Below are 6418 nucleotides of genomic sequence, written 5' to 3' on the forward strand. Positions count from 1 at the left end.
ACGCGTATTTTAATAAGCGCGTTGCTCTGAGCGTGCCCAGGCCGCGTATCAGCTTCGGTTTGCAATATCGGTGGCAGAAGGATCTCAAGATAATAGGAGCCTCTTCATCTTCAGCGGAGCTGGATTGGAGCAATTGAACGTCTGCGCGAGATTACAAGCAGTTATGGATATTGCTTGTCATGCTGCCATCAGCAGACGCCTTCTCCAATTGACTAGCCGCATGCATTTCCGGAATAGGTAATGCCAGACGTATTTACCGGAGCAAAATGAGGCTGCGACGGCCCTCGGGAGCGATTTGTGGGTGTCACTCGTTAACGGGGCCGACCGCGCCTCAACCCTTGCTCGCCTCTGCGGCGCCGAGCCCCGAGGACGCGCTCGGACGGGCCGGTGACGCCCATCCCGACGCGGCGCCCGGATGCACCGTGCTCCCGGCCCGGCCCGGCACGCTAGCCTGCCCGTGGAGGCGGTGCTGGGACAAGGCGCCGGCACGGCACAGCCCCGCACCCGGTGCTCCGCTCCCCAAAGCGACGGCGGACACCAGACCCGAAATAACCCCTTTCCCTGAGGCATTGCAGGGGGTTGCAGCCGGCAGCGGGACGGCTGCAGGAGCCGGGCGCAGGCAGGGGTGAGCCGTGCCCCACGCGGCCAGCTGGGCCCCGTGCCATCCCCGTGCAGGGGGGCACAGCCGGCGCTCCCGGACAACCACGCTCCTCGGCACGCAGAAGGACGTCGGCTCTGCAGCTCGTGCACGAGCGCTGCTCGCCTCTCAGACACGCTCCGACTTTTCAACAGCCTCGAAAGCGTTTCGTGTTTGAAGTTTGCGCTGGCCTTTGAAGGGGCCGAGCGTGGCTGAAGAGCTGCATCGCGGCTTAATTCCCGCGGAGGAAAGACGCCCGCCTGCCCCGAAACCCGCGTGCGAGCAGAGCGGAGGGATAGAGAGAGATCACACGGCTGCAGGCGTGGGTGCATCTACGTACACCTGCAACCGGCTGGCAGATTAACGAGCAGGACATACCCCCCCGGGGGTGGCGGGGAGGATTCTTCTCCTTTTAAAAAGGCTGGAAAGACGGCAGCAATTCACCCCAAAATAGGCAGCGCAAGCGCTTTGCAAGGAGGGGACTGCACACACGCATTTCCCAGGTGCACGAGCAGATGCAGACTTGGGCCATGCCCCCGATCAGGAGTCCCTTAACTGCATTCGGCCTAACGACTCGGGGCGAGACACACGAAGGAGCAAATACGGTAGGGAGCAGGATTGCTCAGTCCTGGCCGGGAGCCGGAGTTTTGCCAACCGAGTCACCCGCAGCCCAGCACTGAAGCCATCCGGGTGCCGTGGGCCGGGATCGTACCGCGTAAGTCACCCGCGAAGCCGCTCGCTTGTGCGTGGAGCCTGCTAAGCGCCGGATGCCTCTGGTTGCGCCCCAGGGAGCAACTGGTTAATGACGGCGCTGTCGTTACCGCGCTGCTACAAGGTAAACGCGGGGTTATATGCCATCTGTCTCCAAGGCCCAAACGGTTAACCAGGAATATCCAGTCTGCTCCTATTAAGGGCAATTACCCACTAATCTGTAGGAGCCTTTTATTTCTATATAATTACAGGATATTTAACACATAAGCCGGAGAGGGTGGGATCCGCGGGGGGACGCGGCTAGGCGCCGCGCTGCTTGGGCTCGCCCCGGGAGGGGAAGAGGAGGGATGCCGAAGGACCCGCGCTGCTGTGCTGGGAGGAGAGGGGAGGCACGGCGGGGCGCTCGGGTAAGGGGCAGCGCGGCAAGAGAGCCGAGATAACGCAAGAGCAATTCGGAAAGCTGCAAAAAAAAGGTAGGTTTTCTTCTTTTTTTCTAAAAACAGAGCTGTAATACAACAGGAGAGATGAGAGCAGCGAGTGTGAAAGGCCCGGGGAAACTCAGCAGAGCAGAAAGCTGATACGTATGTATTAGCCAATCTTTATCGCACCTTCCTCCAGCGGTACCTGGTGCAAATACAGCACCAAAGCGGAGCAGAACCGCCGCTCGCAGCCGCCGGTGCGGGGCCGGGCTGCTCGCTGGGACGGAGCTGCGTGCACGGCGCTGGGACCGGCGCGGGAGAGGGGACAGCAGCGGCGAGCGAGCGGGGCCACCGCCAGGGAAGTGCAACGTGCCGTGACCTCCCTCTAATTCCGACCAACTGCTGCCATCAGCGAGCAAATGGCCGGTGTAACGGCAGGGGCGAGTTTGGGGGAGGGACTCGCGCTCCCCCAGGAAACCGGCTGAACCAGCTCCAGAGGCCCCGGGTACAAACCGCATTCGTCACTGCTTAAAGGCCGCCTCGGGAAACCGAGTTCGGTGGGTGCCTCGTGCCGTTGGCAGAGTCCTCGTTCTTGGAGCTTTGCCTTTCTCCAGGGGGACAGTGACGGAGCCACGCCGTCTTCCCGATTTCTCTCGGGCTGTTTCTGCAATCCCTGCCGCCTGCACGACCCCGGAGCAGCGGGGACCCCCGGGCTCTGCTAACTCCAGTCTCAAGCTGCTCGGAAAAGGGAAAGCGGGGGCCTTTCCCATGCTCACTGGACCCTGCAGCACGCCACGTGCTGCCAACCCAGCCCTGCCTTGGGCTAACGCCCGTGCTGTCCCGCGGCAACCGCCGCTGCCGGCCATCCCGCTCGCCCAGCGCTTCTCAAAAAGGGTCTGAAGCACCTTTAGCCCTCCGCGTTTTAAGGGGAAACAAATCAGGGGGATAATTGCTTAAATTAAAGCGATTTATGCCATTAAGTGACTCTTACCATAGGCCTTCCTCAGGCATTCGAGTGTATTTTTCGTTAGCGCTGCATAATACAGTAATTGCAGGGATAGGAAGGAAGTTGTCCTTCCCTTGCAAAGTAGCGCAAACATCGACTGCCCCCTTCGCCTTGCCCCGCTCCCGACGCCCCGGAGCCTCCCGCTCCCGAAACCCCTGGAATTCAGGCGCCGAGACCCGATGCTCACGCAGGGGCTGCCGGCGGCGTCGGGGACGGACGCAGCGCTGCTGCCGCGGGAGCGCAGCACGTCCCGGCTTGGAAAGCCGAGTGCCCCGGCAGCGGAGCAAGCGGGGCGCAGCGGGGACGGCCACGGCAGCGGCATGCGGCTCTGCATCCGAGCTCCCCCTCATGGCTCCGGCGCAGCAGTGCCGACCCCGCGGCGCCATCCCGCCCGCCGGCACGCTCCCGCGCGGCCTCCCGTCAGCCAGGAGCCGGGACAAACTCCGGCCTGGGAAATCGCCCTGTGCCGAGTGGAAAAAGGCCTAAAGCAGCGGAGAGAGAAAATCGATATTCTGCAGGTTCTGCCAGCAATTTGCACACAATGGGAAGCAAGCGGCGAATAAGGAACTGCAAACAAAAGCGACTTTTCTGGGTGCTTTTAAGGACGCAGCCTGTTTCTGAACGATAAGCGGGGAGCCGGAGCCGGCAGGTCCTGCCTGGAGGAGCCCGCGAGCTGCCCGGGCGGTTGCTCGCTCCCATACCGGATCCAGTCCCCTAGCTCGGGCTTCTCCATCCTCCAGAGCCTTTCTCCCCAAACGCTCTGCCCCTTGGGACTGCTCGGCAATCCCAGAGCATCCCACCCCGGGAGCATCCCCCGGCTCCCTCCTGCTCCCAGTGGCGCTTGGACCGCGGCATCCCTCGGGGGCAGTTTTGCAACCAAAAGCTGGTCAGACTTATTCTGAAAGCATTGAAACGTGAGATGCTTTTATAACTCTTTGTCATCTCTCTCCTTGGCCAAAGCTATTTGCCAAAGCCAGCTTTGGCTGCTCAGTAGTGCTGGCCCTCCCAAACGCCGCCGGAGAGCTGACCACCCTGCGCGGTGGAAGGCCCCCTTGCCCGGCCTCGGTCGCTGGCTGCTTGCAGCAATACACCTCATATCTCTGCGGCTGCTTTCCTCCTAACTTTTGCTGGGGCAAAGCCGCATCTCCATGTGACTTTTGCAGAAGGATAGCAAGCTGGAGCTGGGTATCCCGCAGAAGAACGCACGCCTCCCGTTTCTGCGGCAAAGTCAAGGCGAGGAGCAGCTAGGTGCTCCACGGAGACAGCCTCTGCAGAGCAGCTCGCGTACGCGCTGCATTTAATAGAGCTGTTTGTTTTCAAATACAGCCTATGCCAGTGTCAGATGGCATTTGAGGGACTGGTATTGAGCCAGACCCAACAAATCTATTCTTTATTGTCAGCCCAGTGTTTGCTTCCATGAACTAATTAGGGGAGACGAGACAGCGCGTCGGGGAGGGAGGAGGGAGCGGGGAAGCGCGTGACGTCCCCGCGGGGCTCGGCCACCGGCAGCCCGAGCTGACCCCGCTCCGCGTCGGATGGGGCCTCCCCTGGCCCGACACCACGGACAACGGTCGAGCAAGTCCTCTGCAACGGCCCGGCCTTTCCCAGCACCTCGGTGCACATGCAGAGATGTTTCCCTGGCCCCAGGACACGTCCCACGCACCCACCGGCCCCGACGCGCTCCTTCCCCGGCCGCCGCTGCCTCCTCTTCCTCGCCAAGCAGGGCGCACCGAGGCTCCCGCGGCGCCATCAAGAGCAAAGCCAAGACTTTTGTTGGCGTCTCAAGAAAGGCGCAACCTCTCTGCATCCCCTTCACCTCCCTCATTCATCACTGTCACATCTGTAGAGGTTTTTTATTTAACAACCAATTTATTTCCAATTTGACTAATCTCGGTGTGGAGCATCTCGCGCAGGCTCACCAAAGGCGCCGGAGCTGTAAATAGACTCGCCAGCCACGCCGGTTAATACAAACTCCCATCAAAGCACGTCAGGCAGAGGAGATGCTGCAGGGAGATTGCAGGCCGCTCGCATAGGCAAGCGGCCGCGGCAAGCAGCCCCTCCGCCGCCGCCTTTACGCCATCCAGATTTATATATTTGCCTTCTGGATCGCCCCGGCTCACCTTGAGCAGGCCACAAGCGCTTTTGCAAGCAATTTATAGGGCGATAACGCGGAGGGACGGGGGGAGCCAGGCTGGGGGGCATCGGAGCAGGGAGCCGTATTTCTCGGGACCCGCTGCACCGCCCGGCTCGGCACCGCGCTGTTGGGCCCTTGCCGGCACGGGCATGCCGCGGCCCTCGGTTGCTCCAGATAAGGGAAATCTAACCAGATAAAGGTGCAGCTAATCAGATGGCTACAAGCTCCCGGACCGCTCGAGGAATCCATATCGATCCGGGCAAGATATCAAATGTAAAATAAAGGATTTTGCTAACTGCGCAGACTGTCTCAGCCCCTGCGAGCTGGCACCGGGTCTGCGAGACGAGGAGCTGGCAGTCTCCGGTTTCTCTTCCCAAAAGATAAAGCCTCATCTGCCCGTTCAAAGGCAGAAGCTGCCTTTTCTTTTAAAAAAGAACAAAAAAACCATCAAAAGGCATTTAGTCGTTAAAAGCAGCCTCCTGAGTCTGATCTTTCCGTAAGCGCGGCACACGCTGCCAAACGCAGGGCCGCAACTCGCGGCCCCGGCTCTCATCCCCGAGCCGCAGCAGGCTCCCTCCCCCCAGCAAGCGCACGTCCCACCGCCCCGAGCTGCGACACCCGCACGTGCCGGTGGCCTCCCGCGCTGCCCCGGCGCGAATCCGGGAGAAGCGCGCTGAGCCCAGCACGGAGACACCAGCGTAAGCGAGGGGAAGCTCGGACCCGAACAGCCAGCGTTTACGCGCTGTCGGGACCCAGCAGCCTCTGCCAGCAGAGCCACCCGCGCTGGCCGGCTCGGGACCGCCGCTCCCCCGGGAATGGCAGGAGCACGCGCGGCGGTGCAGGCTTCCCTCTCCCGGGAGCAGCCCCGGCTGCTTTGCACAGGGCTCCTTCGCGTAGAGCCGACGCTCGGCGCCCTGCACCAGCCCAGGGTTCCTGCTCGGCCCACGGTCCCGCCCTGGGACCGCGTTCCCACACCTGAACCCAGCAGCCCGGGGACCGCGGGGATGCCCGAGGGCTCTGGAGGCAGAGAGACAGGGCGAGCAGCAGAGACAAATGCCCTTTCCAGCCCCGCAGAGAAACCTCGCCAGGCAGCCTTTAAATTACGTCTCTGAGCTACGCTTAACTCCGTGCTTCCACATCGATTTAGGAGGGGAGTTGGTTTATGCTAAACAAACACTGCTTGATTATTAAAAACATATTTATTGAGGTTTAGCAGCTGCAGCAAGAGATGCGGCTCGAGCAGCGCCAGCTCGGCGCCGGCTCCTCGCTGCAGAGCGGCAGCGGCAGGGCAGGGACGCGTCCGGGACCGCGCTCTGCCTGCGCTGCGGGCCGGGCGGGCAGCCGGGGACGAGCCCCTGCGCCCCGAGCGTCGGCACGGGCCGCTAACGCTGGCGACCCGCGCTCGAAGGCGGCGCAGAGCATCTGGCGTTTTTTCCCCTGCGTAGCTGTGCTTTTGCAGCCTTTCTCCCGAGAGCGCCCGGCAAGGAGAGGCACCCGAGGACCGGTGCCGG

At 62.0% G+C, this 6418-nt stretch overlaps 1 long non-coding RNA gene across 1 annotated transcript; it reads left to right on the forward strand.

Moving 5' to 3' along the window:
* The first annotated feature begins 1218 nt into the window (after positions 1-1218).
* On the forward strand, positions 1219-5207 carry LOC135330475 (uncharacterized). Its single transcript, XR_010392472.1, has 2 exons — positions 1219-1472; positions 1852-5207. It is a non-coding gene; the product is annotated as an uncharacterized LOC135330475 (long non-coding RNA).
* The last annotated feature ends 1211 nt before the right edge of the window (positions 5208-6418 follow it).

This window comes from Dromaius novaehollandiae, chromosome 21 (assembly GCF_036370855.1).
Source record: "Dromaius novaehollandiae isolate bDroNov1 chromosome 21, bDroNov1.hap1, whole genome shotgun sequence".
Lineage (NCBI taxonomy): Eukaryota > Metazoa > Chordata > Aves > Casuariiformes > Dromaiidae > Dromaius > Dromaius novaehollandiae.